The sequence below is a fragment of the Ciconia boyciana genome, chromosome 1 (assembly GCF_034638445.1).
Source record: "Ciconia boyciana chromosome 1, ASM3463844v1, whole genome shotgun sequence".
NCBI classification, from domain to species: domain Eukaryota; kingdom Metazoa; phylum Chordata; class Aves; order Ciconiiformes; family Ciconiidae; genus Ciconia; species Ciconia boyciana.
The window spans coordinates 209,435,607-209,452,218 of record NC_132934.1 but is presented as its reverse complement, the minus strand read 5'-3'; the positions used below and the strand labels follow the sequence as shown (position 1 = coordinate 209,452,218).

The following is a 16,612-nucleotide window of genomic DNA, read 5'->3' as shown; positions in this document are numbered from 1 at the left end:
TGTAAATCCACTTTAATAAAGTACTGCCGAAGCTAGTGAAATGAGCAACCGATGTTCGGCTTCCATCAAGTTTCTATACAAATATCTGATGCAGCTTGTGTCACTGGCACTGGCACATGCTTTCTAAATTTTTTTTTTCTGCTGCGTTGGATCGTTTCGAGACTGAGGGAGTAGGGAAGTAGGGGGAAAAAAACACAGTCTCCATCAGCCACACATTACATGGCTGCTTTATTTTTCGGTGCTGCTAAAACTGAGCTTATTTAATATTGATCATACCAAGGATCCAGCGAAGTACAGTGTTAATTGGGTCCACTGGAATTCTTGTCCCCTGGGAGGGAGAGCTTCCTAGGCAGGGAGGGCGGAGGGAGGGAGGGAGGGAAGGAGGGAAGCAGGCAGGGAGGAGGGGACCCACTGTGCGCCGCATAAAATGTAAGTGCACTAGACATCAAGGCTTCTGCTTGCATCGCTGGAAAGCAGTCGCGGTGTTTCCCACCCGTCCCCCCTTTCAGAAATTAGGCAACTCATTTTTTTTTAAGTCTGGTAGTTCTTCTTGAATTAACAGCTCCTTTCTCTCCTATTATTTTTCTTTCCTTTTTCTTTTTTTTCCCTTTGCGGAGGGCTTTTTTTTTTTTTTATTGTTTTCTTCTCCTTTCTGCAAAGCTGCAAAAGCTCTGCTTTGAAAACTGCTGCCCCAGAGTGCAGTTGCTTAGCTGTCCTGTCAGCATTGTTCTAATGCTCATTCCATATGTATGTCACATAGGAGCAGTACCCTCCTTCTCCTCCTCTCCCTTCCCCCCATCCGTGCATTTGATTTTTTTTCCCTAAAGACTGATCTTATTTTTTTTTCCCAAGGAGCTTGCAAACAGGGAAATTCAAACTGAATGATTCTGTGCTGTGGTTACTTCTACAGCCAAGACCAGATTTCTCTTAGAAAAAGTGTTTGCTCTGTTCCTCCTTTTCTTCGCTCCCTCTTTTTCTTCCCTTTAAGCACAAAGGCTTTAAAAACTAAGATCTGTAGTTCTTTTTGCTTTTTCGCGTTACCGTGACAGCATGTATCTCTGTTGCTGAAGAATGAAGCAGGCAGGCTGGAGTTTTTTTGTGTTCAGTGCTTTTGGGACCACTAAAGAGAAGTCCACAGAGAAATATGTACAGCAACTGTGCCAACTGAGTTTCTCATGCCTGTTATCTGTCACTTATTCTGACTAAAAGGTAAGGGATTCTTTAATATTTTTTGTTAAAGTCTTTGTGCATTGTTTGTGCAGTGTCATTTGACATGTGCAACTAATTGGCTCAGGAGGGAGGTGGGTTATGAAAATTTTTGTGCTAAGGTATTATAGGTCACCCAAGCAAAGCTCTTTGCATCCAGAGGAGAAAAAAACCCCTTGTTTCTTGGAATTTTTCCCCTTTTCATCTCAAATGGTTCCCCCAGCTTTACTCGCTACTGATTGAGACATAAAGCCGAGGCATTATCGGTGCTGCTTATCTTTTCTGGTCCTCTTTCTCTACCTACGAAGCACACGCACCCAGTTTGTGTGTGCGTGCGCATGTGTGGGGTAAGGCATATCCCCTTTACATGGGCAATACTTGGCAACATGCGCGTTCTCCTCTTTTACTGTAACTAACCGTGTTCAAGCACTCTTTGCAAGGTAAGAATGCCTTAGTTCAGCACACTGCAGCTTATGCCTGTTTAAAATTATTACTTGGATTACAGTGCATACTGTGGAAAGTTATTAGTTTCCACAGAGACCAATTTAATTGGGGGTATGTGTGCAGCGGTTCTGTTCTGTGCTTTACATATGCTGGTTATAGGAGAGTATGAAATGTTATTTTTTTCTTAATTCTTGGGAAGGGTAAAGTTTACACTGTCTGTTAGGCATAACAAATGAAGTTATAGCTGAAATTGATTAAAGCTGCAGAGAAGCATAGCCTTACAAGGCTTTTCAACTTAGCCCTGAGAGTCAGAACATAGTTTATTAAAATATTTTTTTGCACTGCATTGTAATATGCAGAAATGTTAGCGGGAAGGCATCTTCGCCAAGCAGAAGTAGCAGCAGATGATGCCTGGACTGGATCATTATATTGTTTATGTGTTAGAAACCTGTTTAATCCATAACCTTGGTGAGCACTGCTTTTTTGTGTGTGTGTGCTGGATGCATCTTTCAACAGCCTCTTAGTTCAAGAGGGCTTTGTTTTATAAAATGTGTTTCAGCTTTGCAGGCAGGAGAAGTGCTCTCTGTAACTGTCCCCTTAGCTGTGACACAGTCCGTTATTTGGCATTTTGGAAGAGGCTGGTTTTTTAGGACTTGCTTTGGTTTCTTTTGCAGGTATTTGTGCACTTACTTCTTAGCTGTTAGTTCTCTGCATAGAAAAGGCATCCTAAGGGTGTTCATTTCTCATGCTTTGAAATGATCAGTGGCTGAGACAGTTGAGCAACCTCATTTAATAATATCACTTTACCTCGAATGTTTCATTGCTTATTTGAATAACTAGGAATGCCACCAAATATGTAATTAGTTTAAAAACAGTCTAAAAATGCAAAGTGTGAAGTAAGAGAGAAAAGTCCTGTCTGCAGGCATTAATTTCTTTCTTTACTGTAGCTGTTTATAATGTCATTTCAAAATCAGATATTTCCTAACACATGCTCTGTGACTCTATTTTCCCATGATTGTTGCTTTATATCAGCACTGAGAAAACAGTCATTTAGATAACAGGTTTTCATTGACATCCTTTTTATAATATAGAAAGGAAGAAGCAGTAATAAGTTAAATTGGCATCTGCTAATTATGCTGAATACAGATTGTGAGCTCTGCAAGTCGTCCCTTGCCTTAATGCTGTTAGCATATTTTAGCACTGGCAACCAAAAGAAAGAAACTTGAATGTTCCTGCTTGTTTTTTTAGAAAAAAAAAAATTACTTGTGAAGAAATGTGAAGTTTTGTGTTTTTTTAATGTTTGTATGCTGGTTTTGAACAGGAGAGCTTCACACACAGTTTGGTAGCACTTGGTAAGATGGATTAGAGATCTGAGACACTGACTTGTCTGGTGATCACTAGAATTAATTTTGACCCTTGGTGACAAAACCGTCGTTGTCAGATAGAAAACTTAGTCTTTGGGGAGGAAAAGTTTGAGTGTTTCGTAGTCACCAAATACCTGATTCTTTTGGGTCTCTGAGAAATAATAATTAAAAACCCCAGCTGTGTTCTGAACTTCGCTGTGGTTCTTCATACTAAATGGCGATTTTGCTCACCTCACCTCAAAACCGGGAGTCTTGGGCTCTCGCGAAAGCAGAAGAGCTGTGCTGCTGCCCAGATGTGCTCATTTCTGCCTTGTGCATTTTCCCTCTGCAACAACATCCCTGCCTGGCTGTGGCACTGAGCCCGGGCTCGGAAGACGTAGCCGCTCCGCTTGTGGTGGCTTTGCCAGGGGACACGCTCCAGCCCTGCGTGCCGTTGGCAGCGGCAGCAGAAGCCGTGCGAGCAGTTGTGGTGGGTCAGCCACTAGAGGGGAGACAAGAGCTGCGTTGTGCTGATGCCTGTTACCACGGAGTGTCAGGTACGATGATGTCTACGTAGGGGTTTGCAGCGTGCAGTGCAAATACCTGAGCTAATCTGGATCCTCTGGATGCTGGAAGCATCCAGCGGTGGTCGCGTGGGGCGTAGCATGGGCTGATACAGGTCCTCTTCCTCAAGGAACGCCCCACTTCTGGGGTGAATGGTGTCCTGTTACAAGTTTAGGTACAGCAGAAACGTGCCTGTGCTTTGTCTGCGCTGGAGGGTCTGTGGTTTTCTGTGTGTGGACCTGCCTGAGTGTCACTGTGCATGACCTCCCTCTTGCCTGGCTTGGATGGGAACGGGCCCAGCCTTGGTGCAGGCATCCAAATTCACTCTGGCGTCTCTGTGGTGGAGCTTTTTGCTGCGAACTTGACAAAAGCAGGAGGTCGTAAGTTTTTTGTTTTCTTCTCACATCTGTAGATGACTGTGGTATGCTCATAGATTGCTTTGATTGGAGTTGAATGGTAACAGGTGGCTGGTAGGCATTGGCTCAAGATCTCAAAAGTTGAAGGAAGTGTCTTTCCTCCCTTCTTGGCTACTTGAATCTTCTTCTATATGATCATGTGCAAAATTTTTACTGGTAATGATGATTTGGCACATAGATTTGCCATAAATTGTTTCATCCTTCTCTAGAGGACAGATATCTTGAACTTAAAGTATTGCCCTGGGTGATGGGGATGGGCACACTGGGAAATATCCTGTGCAGGAAGGTGCAGGGCTGAGTGGAGGTGGGAGAGCTCCCGACCAGTGAGTCTTCCAAGTCAAGGTGAGGTTTCCTGGGGATTGGCAGCGCAGGAACCGTGTGCTTTGAATATTGGTGTGGTGTCTTGTGGCAGTGCTGTAACTCTTGTCTTCGTGTGAGCCTAATTTTGCTAAAAGTGGTGTCAGAGTCTTTTTAATAAGACATTATGATTTTGGCTTCAGTTTTGGGTTTTCTTACTCTCTTACGTGCATGTGTGAAATGCAAAGCATATTTAATGAGCGAATACTTCAAATGCTTCCAAATTAATTAAAAACAGTTGCACATCTGGAATAAATCCAGTACCTTTCATGGACGGCTTCAACTTCATGGTTTTTCTCTCTTGTGAGAAGCCCTGTGAATATCCCTGTGTGGATGCTTGTGAAAGTCAGAGTGGCAGAATCCAGGCTTATTTTACAAAAGAGAGCGAGCTGAAGCCCACAGAGATCAATGGGATCTCGGCCTTTATTCCAGCAGACTTTGGCTAAGACCTAATAATATATATAATTATATAATATGATATGACTATGCACGGTCAGATATTTTCAGGGTATCCTGTCTTGAAGGTAGTTGTGCAAGTCTTAATTAAAATGTATTTTTTCTCATGGTTCAACTGCTGTTTAAATTAATGCAGATTTCAGTGGCGCTTGAATTAGGCACCACAAACAAAAAAAGCATTTTATAATGAACTTTTTTCTTTCTCCCTTCTCTGTCCCCAAAAGTAAATAAAATGATCAGATTTTTCTCTATGGGAATGTTGTGATTTAAACTGACGCAACTAAGTGACCTAAAGATAGGCTTATTGCATAGATTAAAAAATGCAGGGTTGGGTTGTTTGAACTGCATTAGCATCAGAATAAGAAATGGCAGGGCGAGTTGGCCGAGGTGGCCATGCAGAACTGGGGAGGGTTGTTCTTTGGAAAGCCTCTGAGCTGGGAATTCTTTCCTGAGCCATAAATAAATAAATCTGTGTCCTGAGCAATTAATGAATACAGAAGTCTGGGCAACTTTAAGCTGTTTGGGATATTTAAAAAACCCATATGGTGCTTTTGTTAGTGTTGTTGATTTCCATTTTTCTCCCCCTATTATTACCATTTTAAGGTGGGCTTTTTTTTGACTGACTTTATTTTTGCTGAAAGATGCTGATGAGAATGTTTTTGTCAGCGTTCTTCTGTAAAACTGCTGTTAACTCCCACATGAGTTTCAGCATGTGTTGCACCAAAATGCTGCCCCTGAAACTTTTGATCCTCCAGATACAGATCAGGATTGCAGACAGCTTAGTGCTTCGAGTACCTCGTCTTTGGAGTTGTCCTCTGGCTGCTCATGCTGGTTACTCCGGCGATGCCAAGAAAATTATCTTGCAAGGATCCTACTGTGATGCATATACAGCTTTTCTGGGGGATCTTGGTGTGTTTTACAGCCCAAAACTAATTAAACCTCATGACATTCATGGCAGGCAGATAAGCATGAACCACAATAAGTAACCTAACCAGAGAGAGGTGAAGAGCTCAACTTTCCCATGGTAATGAACAGTGAAAGTTCCCATTGAATGGACTTATAGGTGCCTTGTACCTCTGGAAATGAGGCCGCTGGTGACTTCGCAGGGAGAGCTACCCTTTTGGAGATGGACTTTGTGCAGGCAGTTAATATTTGCAGTTTTGCATCCACTTGCCTTTTAGAGATCAAATTAGTTCAGATCCCCTCAATGTTTCCTTACTGGTGAGTTCTTGGTGAGTCTGCATAAGCAGCAGCATCTTGGAAGGTTACTGAAATGTCCTCTTACCCTTCCAGACTTGAGTTTTCTGAATTAACCAGCTTTGGTTGGAATCATAACTCTTAAGTATAATTTTGTGTTAAGCAGAAGGTGCCTCACTAAGGTGCACCAGCTCTCACAGTGCTGACAGGTTTTGACCATTGCTGGGTTTTGACTTCATTGGTGTAGTGTTTCTAGTAATTCCATCTCTGATGTGGCTTTTGACAGAGGATTGGTATTCTCAAGGTTACTGCTGTGGTCACTGTTGGTTGTAGGCAAAAGAAAAAAACAGTGCTGGTGAAGTGAATGAGCTGGCAGTACAGTAAAATGGGGTAGGAATGAGAAAGTTCACTTGCTTAACTGCTTTAAGTGCACAGCTGCTTCAAGTACAAGAGTACAAGACGATGCCTTTAGAAAACATAAAGTTTTTAGCCAGTCTGGTAACTTGTTTATGGAATTATAGAGCGGGTTTAAAGAAAGCAATCTAAAAAGAGATCTGGGGAAGCACCAGATAGTTACGGTACTATAAGCCAGATTTGCAGATATACTGATACAATGCAGAAATTGCCGTTAGGGCATGCTGTACAACTGGGATATATTGACAAAGAGAGAGAAAAAAGGAGTAGTGAGAGAAAGCTATGGCCCTAATTTCTATAGCCTTTTAAGAAAACGTCTTAGGCATAGGAGCCAGCTAAAAAGGTTAATTGGGCAAGATCAGTTATTGTGGTGTGTGAAAGTGAGCTTCAGAGCTTGAGAGGAGAAAGCACCAGACAAAGCAGCGAGGTGTTCCATGAGATGAAGCTGTTTGTGGTGGTGACAAACGAGGATCAGCCGCACGCCGATCTGGAAGAGGGGAAGTGTAAGAAAAGCGACAGAATTTACTGAAGATGTGAATGTCGTTTCAATGATGCAGGACCCCCCCAAAGCAGTGTGGGTGCAAAGAGAAGGGCAGGCAAGTTGCCTTTGGATCTGCATACAGAGGCAATGAAGGTTACAGCGGGAAAGGAGTAAAGTTTGTGAAAACCGAAGAGACAAGGCACAAAAGAGGAGGCAGCGTGAAGGCGATGGAGCCTTTTTTACCAAATCAGCACAGTGCCTGAGAGCATCCAAGAAAGCTACGGAGTTGTATGACTTTATGTGCTGTCGGGCAGGACCTGGCAGTCTGGTTATTCTAGCACTTGGCTATCTCTGCCTGAGGCCACACTGGAAATACTGTGTGTAGCTTAGGCTATCTACTCATATAAAGGGTGCTACAGTCAGGGAAAAGAATGAGCCAAAGGGAATGTAAAGGTCGCAGAAAAAGATTACAGGGGCATCCGATGGAAGAAGCAGGGATGTTGAGGTATGTGCTCCTATAAAGCTGTCACATGCACTGGAAGGGAGGAATACCAAAGTTCATCCACAAAGTGACGGTGTGGTTGAACCTGGCTGGAACTGCTTGCTATTCAGTGGTTGCTGGGTGGAATAAGCTGCCACAGAAATCAGGAGAATAAATGAATGCTTGCTGAAATTGAGCCTAAAAACTAGGGATTTGGCATGATGATCTAAATGCTAACACCAAAAAGCAGGAGTTACTTTTGCGTTGGCTTCCTTACTGTAGACCTGCCTGTCTTCCTAGGAAACATCCCTGAGAATGAGCTGTTGATATTGGAGCATAAGTATTCATTTTAAAATTAATTTTAATAATGTGGGCATATGTCAGTTTGTGTTAGTGCTTGGTGCTAATGAAATGGATTTCAGACCAATGGGCTCTGGAGAAGAGTGGAGTTTCAGTATTTCTCCTATTGCACATTTCACTTTGCTGAGAAGTTGGAGCAAAGGACAGCATCTCTGCTTCATTTGTTGCTGGTTATGCAGTTTAATTAGTGGCCATCGTTACAGATTTCTGAACAACTCTCATGAAGGTGAATACAGGCTTAGAGAAATGTGCAACTCTGCAGAGAAACTCTGTAACTAGATGCTAAGAAGGGGCTGTTCATACATGGCAGACAAAAGGGTCCTTTATGCAAAAGTAGCTTGTTAGCTTTTTGTTTTTAAGCTGTAGCATGTCGAAGCGATCAGGGTGTCACACACTAATAAACTGGCCAGTCCCTCTGGAAAAGGCATTCTTGGTGGTGATTTAGAAGGTGCATTTATACAGTAGTCTCCAACTTCATTACTACACTGTTTCCTTGGATACTGAGCATTTTGCATATAATTACAGGAGGGACGTTTACAACGCTTGGTGGTTCTAATGGTTTTCATATTACTTGGTTAGTGATTCTTTTTCCTTTAATTTTCTATATCAGAGAGAAAAAACAAAAGGAAGTGATTTTTGTCAGCTAATTTGCACAACTTCTTTTGAGCCAAGAACAGGTTTTATTTCATAAAGTGTGGAAATCCTGCATGCTATTTGTGTAATTATGTCGCTGAATGGGTTGTAAATAGGAGTTGAAGTGCTACTATTCATTGCAACATCAAATTCACACTGTTTGGGAACAATCTTACAATAGTAAAGAAAAAGCTGTTTAAATGCTGGGCAGTAAACAAAATTTGTTATGGGTGTGAAAGCATTTAAATACTTCATGTGTCTATTTAAGACTTGGGTATTTTGATAGTGTTCAGTATGTTTCTCGAAGGTACTTTCTGCTCTTTACACACCATCTTGGTTGCCTCAACTCCGGCTGTTGTTTGACAAACACTTTGAGCTGCCATGGACATGGAAAGGATCCCTCCCGCCTGCCCCAGGCACCCGTTCCCATCTCCCTCCCTCCCTTTTGTTCACAGGCATATTTGCAGTAGGGCAGCTCAATCCCCAGTGAGATCAAAATCAACAAAAAAATACAAAAAAAAGAAGAAAAGGAAAAAAAAAAAAGGGGGGGTGAGCCCGGGACAGCTGCTTTGGTGGCCACGGTGCCTTATCCTGCCATAAAGTGATCACCAAGCTGTGGCATGAAATGATTGTGCCTGAAGATCATTTGGTTTAGTTGTGCAGAGTGCCTGCAGCTCTTGCGAAGAAGTTGGTGGGAGCATCAGGCTGTGATGCCCGGGCTTGCATGGTGATGTACGGTGATGCACCACGCGTTGTGGCCCATCCTGCACGTGAGCCTGCAGCTCTGTGCCTGTTACGTCCACAGCGTGCAATACGTCTGCTTGTTCCGCTTGCTGCAAAGGATGCATTTATATTCACTTGAGGAATGTCTGTTCAGGAGCAATATTTTTGCATGTCAAAAAAAAATTAATGCTTTTGTGTTCTTTGAGACCTCATTGGACCTTAGGATATCCCCTAGAAACACAGCAACAAGGATTTAAACTCTTAAATGACTGTAACTGTCACAGGCTGTGTAGTTACATGAGGTATGAGGGCAGCTGGGCATGATGAAATGGGCTGTATGTGTGTGTGTGTACACCCCCACTCACACTAGAAGTGTGCTCATTTACTGAAAACGTTTTCTAAGTTAGAAACATTTTTTTTAGTGTTAAAAGAACTACTTTATGTTCCTACCGATACTTTTTCTTCAGAGAAACAATATATTGTATAGTTCATTTAATAAAATAAAATCATTTTTCCAAAAGCCACAGAATACAGAATTTAATACAGTAGGATTTGAACATAAATTCTAGGGATGCATGTGTGATGGCTCTTTTACAGTACACTCAATTTTACTGCAGTCCTCATAGTGGCTTTCATATGCCAAAAGCTATTGAGAGCCTTTTCTTATGAAAGTGGTATAGAAATATATTATAGCCATAGACATTTTCTCCTTATCCATAATAGTTTCACAAGTGAGACATGCTTCTTTTTTCCCCCTTCTGTATGGATTTGTAATTTTGCTGCGTTTGTTTAGGTAAGCTTATTTCTTAGGCATTGCTATTTCATAACTTACTTTTTTGCTCTATACTTTCATCTTAAAAATGCAGAGGAAACAGCGGAGCTTCAAATCAGGCAAAGTTATTTCTGCTAACTTTGATCTTTGACCTGATGCTCTCTGACAGAGCTTTTTTTTTTTTTTTTAACCTTTCTGGAGGTTTGCAGAGGTTGAAACTGCAACTGACTTTCAGTCGGTGCATAGAGGAGCTTGAGGAACAAAAACGATATGCAAGTAGCACCTTGCTATGTGAAACGCCATTTTAAATTGAGGCTTTAAATTTAGCAGCAGTGAACCTCACTGGGCATGAGCTAACAGTTATTATGGAGTCCTTTTATTTCAGGTGAGCAGCTTTCCCCATCTCTTGCCAGAACAAAAAAATGGGGAAAATGATGAGCATGTGGCTGGGAGGCACGTGGTGCGAGTTTGCTTCTGCAGGATGCTGTAAGAGGGAACATCCACGTGCCTTTGCGCAGGGGCAGTCCCTGGGAGCTGCGCTCTGGCACAGCTCCTTTGGCACGGGGCAGGAGCGGCGGAGCAGCTTGGCACAGCCACACCTGGGTTTCGGGGACACAGAGGGGTATTGTGGGATGATACGGGGTTGCTGGCACTGCTTCCTCCCTTCCCGGTGCACAAACAGAAGACGTGGAGCCAGTGGCTGGTTGTGTTTCCAGGATGTGGATCAGCAGCTCGGGGAGGTGTGACCTGCCCCGCTTGCATTGGCAAGCGCTAAATTGGACGTTCAGCACCGTGTGATGTGAGGTGTCCACCTTGCTAACAACTTCTATGCTTGTCAAAGTGTGTAAGGAATGGGGTGGCTCCCATTAGGAAGATTTATCTGCTGGGGCTGTGGGGAGTTGGTGTGGCACTACCACTGCGTGGGCTCCCAGCAAGCGGGGAGAAGTCCAGACCAAGGCGGCTGGCAGTAAACCGGGGTGAGACATGATGAAAGCACGGTCAGAGGAAAGCAGGACCGAGCCTGACCCCGTCTCGTGTGTTTAAGTGATTAACCACAACCAGTGTTTGGTGTGCATGTGGTGTTTGCTTTCTGTCCAGGATTTGAGAGTATAGGCTTTGCAGCTTGACCCTGGATCGCAGATGATCTTGTCTCCAGGAGAGCAAATGGAGAAGGGTGAGGCATTAAGAGATGTGCCTGTTCTTCCTAGTGGCTACCATTTTCAACATAATGGAATCTTGACACTGTTGTTGTTGTTATTATTATTATTATTATTACCACTGCCTTACTGGTCTCCATTTCATGATCAGTGTTGCCAATTAAGTTTTCAAGATCTAGATGTAATTTTGAAGACTGAACCCAAATTCCTGAACTGTGAATAAATGAGTTTTTAATGGTAGCCACTGCAATGGTGGTCAGAAACATAACTGTATGACCCCCTGTTTTGGAAATTTAGGCCAGTAATGCTGGTTAGCATTGCTTTGGAGGGAAACTTTCCTGCCCTAAATCGTGCAGGTACAGAGGGCAGCATAGCAAGGCAGTGAGAGCTGGCAGCTGGAGTACGTGGGGGGTCTCCTATGTGGCCTGGAGCAAGGGGATTGAGCTGTTGTGCCTGTTTCCTAATCTGGAAATGGGCTGAGTGTGTGCACTTACCTGTCCTTCAAATATGCATGAAAATCAGGGAACTTGAGGGCACCACTCTCAGGGTCAGTGTAGGTGCTTTGCAGTCAAAGCTTTTCTGACAGCCAGTGGATATGGGTGCTTCAGGGAAGCCCTGTATCCATAAGGATTTCAGGAGGTAGAGATTTGAGGGAACATGCTTCTCTCGAGGGGAACATGGAGCTCTGTTAGTGAAGAGGGCTAAAAATCCCCAACTTTTTTTTTTTCAATTTTGTATGATTTTGACATATGAAACTGGCTCATAAATTAAATGATCCTCTTTCTGAGGTTCTGCCTCTAATGCCAAATATTTAAAAGGCACTTTTCCAAGGTGATTGTTGAAACTCTGTATTAACAGATACCTCATTTAATCTAGCATATGCTGATTGCCATGAAGATATTTCCAACAGATACTGTGCAGTGGTGTCTGTCATTCTCCAGGACATAAATAACTGCTGGACTGTAGATGACTGTGCGGCTAACTGACGGCTTATGGGTAACCTCTTTTCTGGCACAGAAATAATGGGTTGTTTGTTCCTCCAGTTGAAATCTTGATGTGTTTTGATGTTTCTGATTTACATTTTTAGTGCTGTTCCTGATACCATTCGGTGTTCTGGGAATGGTCTTTAAACTTAGTGTTTATTTTGGAGCGTTGGTTTTCCGGCAAACAAATATGTGATTAGCAATTAATGGTTTTGCTATAAATAAATAAAAGCTAACAGTTCAGCTTTAAATAGTGATCTCTGCTCTGTGGAGCTTTTAATTGGGCTGTGCCTGCAAAGTTGGACCTTTCCAAACATGCAACAGGCTTTGAGGGACTCCCAGCTGTGGCGAGTGAACTGGCCGAGTTGGAAAGCTGAAGCCGTAGTGGTTTGAGTTAATGTTTGGTTAGCTAAAAAGTGGTTATCGTCTCAAATATCTATGCATGAGCCAACCATTGGAGGGGGGCAGAAGCATGTGTGGTTTCAGTATGGATAACTCGTTTAAATGCGGTGGGAGTTTCAGTGTGCAGAAGACTTCAGTGTTGTGCCTTTTCTTCGATGGCTGTGTGCCGGGGTGAGGGTACCTGGTGGAAGTGGGACCAGGGGTGGGACCAGAGGTTCTCCTGTGCAGCCAGGGCACATCTCTCTGGTCTGTCACACAGTTCTCTCGTTCAGACGTGCCACCAGCACTCCTTGTGTGCACCAGAATTAGCATGTTATAATATCCCATGCAAAATAATTGGATTCAGCACTTTGTATGGATTCAGGTATTTCTAATGCAGATAGCAGTCCAAGGCCAGGTTTGATGGAAGGCTTTGTTCCTTGCAGTGCTTTGGCCTTAGCACATGGGCTGGAAAGGAAATTTCTGGGTTTGTCGTAACTTTGTTTGGTTTAAGGCTGACTCCATCTACTTTTCTATTTCCCACGCGATGTCTGCAGTGTAGATTCCACTTATCTAAGAGAAAGTGTGATGTGTTTGACCTGATGTATCCATGCATTGCATCTTACTTAGGCAGGTTAACCAATTTCCATGGCCTGAGCTGGAAGTAATTTTAAAAAGTGATGGCAATAGCCTTTTCTTTAAACACTGCCTGTTTGAAGAAACTGCAACCTTTCTGATTTTTTACATAGGAAGATTTAGGAAGCAGAAACTGTATTCATCAATGATTGTTTCTCTTTGGGTTTTTTGTGAACAGTTGCGGGCTTAGGGTTGGTCCAAATTTTCAGAGGCTACTTTATCAGAGGGCCAGCGGGAGGTCATTTTTTGGGAGCTGCCTTTCAGAAAGGTGGTTGCTCTGCAGTGCCTGGAAGTCAGACCCATGCAGACGTCCTAAGCTGGTTGTAGACAGCTCAAGTGGGTTGCTCCAGAAGCAGAAGCGGCTCTGTGTTATGCCTGTGGCACAGCAGCAAGTGCCAGCGCCCTGCAGATTCTTGCCCTGTTGAAAGAAAAACCTTCACTGCTAAAGCTAGGTTTTGTTCTCAAACCTCAAAAGTGTTGAGAATCTCAATCAAAATATTTGCTCCTTGCTCTTCAAGCATGACCTCTCTATTCTTATGTGTCACAGCCATCTCGAAGAGAAATGGCATTGCAAACCCAATAATCCAGTTCCTAGTCTCAAGAAAGAAATATTAATTCTTTTCTTTTTCTCCAGAATCATAAGATTTAGCTATTTCTCAAATGATTGTTCTGTTTAATTGTGGTTTTTTCTTAATGGTACCTGGATGCATCCATATGTCTTCTTCAGAGACTTTTTCCTGGATTGCTTAGGCAATGCCATTTTCTCAGGTCAAGATGAGTGTTGCTCCTGCATGGACCAAACACCATCAAGTTATGGTAGAAACTGGAGGATCAGCAACTCTGGCTGAACTTTTGGACAGCAAGCCTGGCATGCCATGAGCAAGAACATGCCTCTGCCTCTGTGTGTGGTAAATGGCACTGTGCTGGTTAGGGGGACATGTCCCTCAGTGCTGCTCACCAGCCCTCCTGGCTTGCCTCACCCACCAGGTCCCACGCTTTGTCTCTGCTCATCCCTCCCTTGACTGTCCCTTCTTGTTCCTGTTGACTCCACCCATACCTGCCTCTTCAGCACTAACTGCCAGTGCAGGAAGCAATCCCACTGACACCACCTCTCTGTCATTCATTTTGGGGCAAACCTGGAGTTGGGCTTATCCCAAGGTCAGGTGTGGAGTGAAATACTTAATCCCACAGTCCCTTTGTAAAATCCTTACTGGACTGTAATTATTTTGACTTGGCATCGTGTAATCATAGAACCATGGAATGGTTTGGGTTGGAAGGGACCTTTAAAGATCATCTAGTCCAGCCCCCCCAGTCTTCCCCTGGTCTCCATTTTATGTTGTGTTTTTTACGTGGAGCTGTCAACTGGGAAGAAGCTTTTATATATTCATCTCTTTTTCAACCACCCTCCTTTTGCCCATATATAAAGGTCTGGACCATTAGAGCTGCCCTACCTCCACACACAGAGTGTCTGAGGGAGATATATAGTATTTTTTTCCTCTGAGAGTAACAGCTTACCCCAGTCCTTACACCTACATACCTATTATGGCCCTGGAAACAGTAGTTGTAAATCTCACAGACTTCTTTCTTACTATAAACTGTATCCAAATAGTTTATACGAGCCTGCGAAAGCTGTCAGAGGGAGTATGTGCAGTATCCCGAACACAGAGCAGACCGGCAGTACCGGCCGGCAGCGCCTGGGACTAGCAGGAATGTGTTTGCAGGAAAACTACCACGGAAGAGAGTGCAGGGTGGGAACTGAGCCTTGTGTGGGAAAGGTGGAAGATGCTTTTTCAGCTGCAGGGACACCACATTCACATTGGTGCTGCGCTTCGTCTCCCGTAGTGCTTATTTCATTGCTGCAGTTCACCGGGCATTGTAAGAAGTGGAGATCAGATTGCTCTAGGGTTTTATACAAAAGACTCTCTGGTCTGAATTGTATTTATTACTTGCATTATAGTAAGGGTAAGATTTGCAAAGAGCCCAATGGAATCACCACTGAAGTCCCCATGTATGCAGCTGGAAGGTGCTGCACGGCAGGGTGTGATCCTGCCTGCCGGTCCTCAGCAGCCCTCCGGGTGCATGGGCAGAGCCCTTGCCCCTGAGATTCAGGGGTGCAGCTCAGTAAAGAACTGGGGGGATCCAAATTAACATGTGGTGAAGGGAGAGCCGGGGAAAGACTAGCAGTGACAGGAGCAGGACTCACCAGTCCTGCATTTTTTACATTGACATTGTACCCAGAGAGGGCTTTCAAACCAGGGCTCCCTGGATGGTGGTCAAAGTAGATTTATGAGATAAACTTAAGGAAAAAAAAGAAAAAGCCAAAGAAACAAGAAATAGTATCCTTGAGTGTGTTTCATAAGGAAGCACGTAGCCCCCATGAAAATAACTGTCTCATTTTGAAACTGCCCCAAAGCTTCGCCGTTTTACAGTGATTAAGAAGCAGGAGCCCGGGGGATTGGAGATACACAAAGCATGAAGACTGGCTATCAGCCTTTGTTTCCCGGGGGGCAGACCACCAAGGGACAAGCTCAAATCCCTTGTAAGGTGGCTCCCAGGAATTCCCTTTTGACAGATCTCACATGGCGGCAAATTATTCCTCCCCTCTCCCCCCTATCATTTCCCCCAGCCACATTTCATCCTTGAGGGGGAAGGGAAGGGAGAGTCCGGCAGACCCTTTGCACCCGCTCCCCGGGAAGACAAACGACACCTGGCTCCCGCTCGCAAGTGGAAGCATTTGCTGATGAACTGATACTTGGCAAAAATTGGTGTTGTATGGAAAAATCCCCAGCACCTGCTAGCAAAACAAAGTTATTCATAACACACGGCTGGGTGGCTAAATCTTCACTTCCTAGGGATGGCCTGGAATTACACTTGCTACATGCTGAGCGGCCTTTCTCCTGTGTGAAATTATATGCAGGCAGCAGGAGGATTTGCAGCTCTAAGGAAGGTTAGGATTTATAGTGCTGTCTCTTGCAGGGGCTTACTCTGCAGAAATGGTCGTTTTGTCTTCATCTTCTCTTTTTGGGATAAACACATCATGATATAATCATATATATGGAAAATCATATCTTTGTGCTCATCAGGGAGCAGGTAGCCCCATTAATATATCCCCTGTTGTAAATCTATCGGTGTCAGTCAGCTTTTTTTCCCTCCTGCCTAGAGTTGAACACACATTTTTAATTCATTTCTGTATGGCACAAATTCTAAGTTCTTATTCTATATTCTGATTTCTTTTCCTAGCCAGTAAATTGTTAGCCTTTCCTAGCTGGGTAAATTATTGTGGGGTGTAGCTCAAGGAAGATGTCTGGCTAGAGGAAGTGCTGTTTGAACGTGCTTTTTTTCCCTATTCTCATTTGACAACATGCTAATGATACTGCCTGCGTAATGAGGGGATTGTATAAAATCCATGGCTATCTCTAGGCTGTGCCAGGGGTTTGCTGGTAGAATGTTGCCTTGGTCTTTAAACTCCTAGGTCGATATCTTCCATGTGCCTTAAATCTGAATCTCCATGAGCTTGGAAGAGTTTTCCATAGTTCTGTGCTATGGAAGAGGCTCTTTCCAGGAGAGGGCATTGACGTACATGCGCTCCCACCTCCTTGTTGCAGTAT

At 43.7% G+C, this 16,612-nt stretch overlaps 1 protein-coding gene across 1 annotated transcript in view; it reads left to right on the top strand.

Annotated features, from left to right (window-relative positions):
- The first annotated feature begins 1,096 nt into the window (after nucleotides 1-1,096).
- Nucleotides 1,097-16,612, top strand: part of FAT3 (FAT atypical cadherin 3) — a 352,171-nt gene continuing 336,655 nt past the window's right edge. Inside the window, exon 1 of the mRNA XM_072850741.1 lies at nucleotides 1,097-1,209. The gene's annotated coding sequence lies outside the window, so the exon portion shown is untranslated. The remainder of the gene's footprint in view (nucleotides 1,210-16,612) is intronic.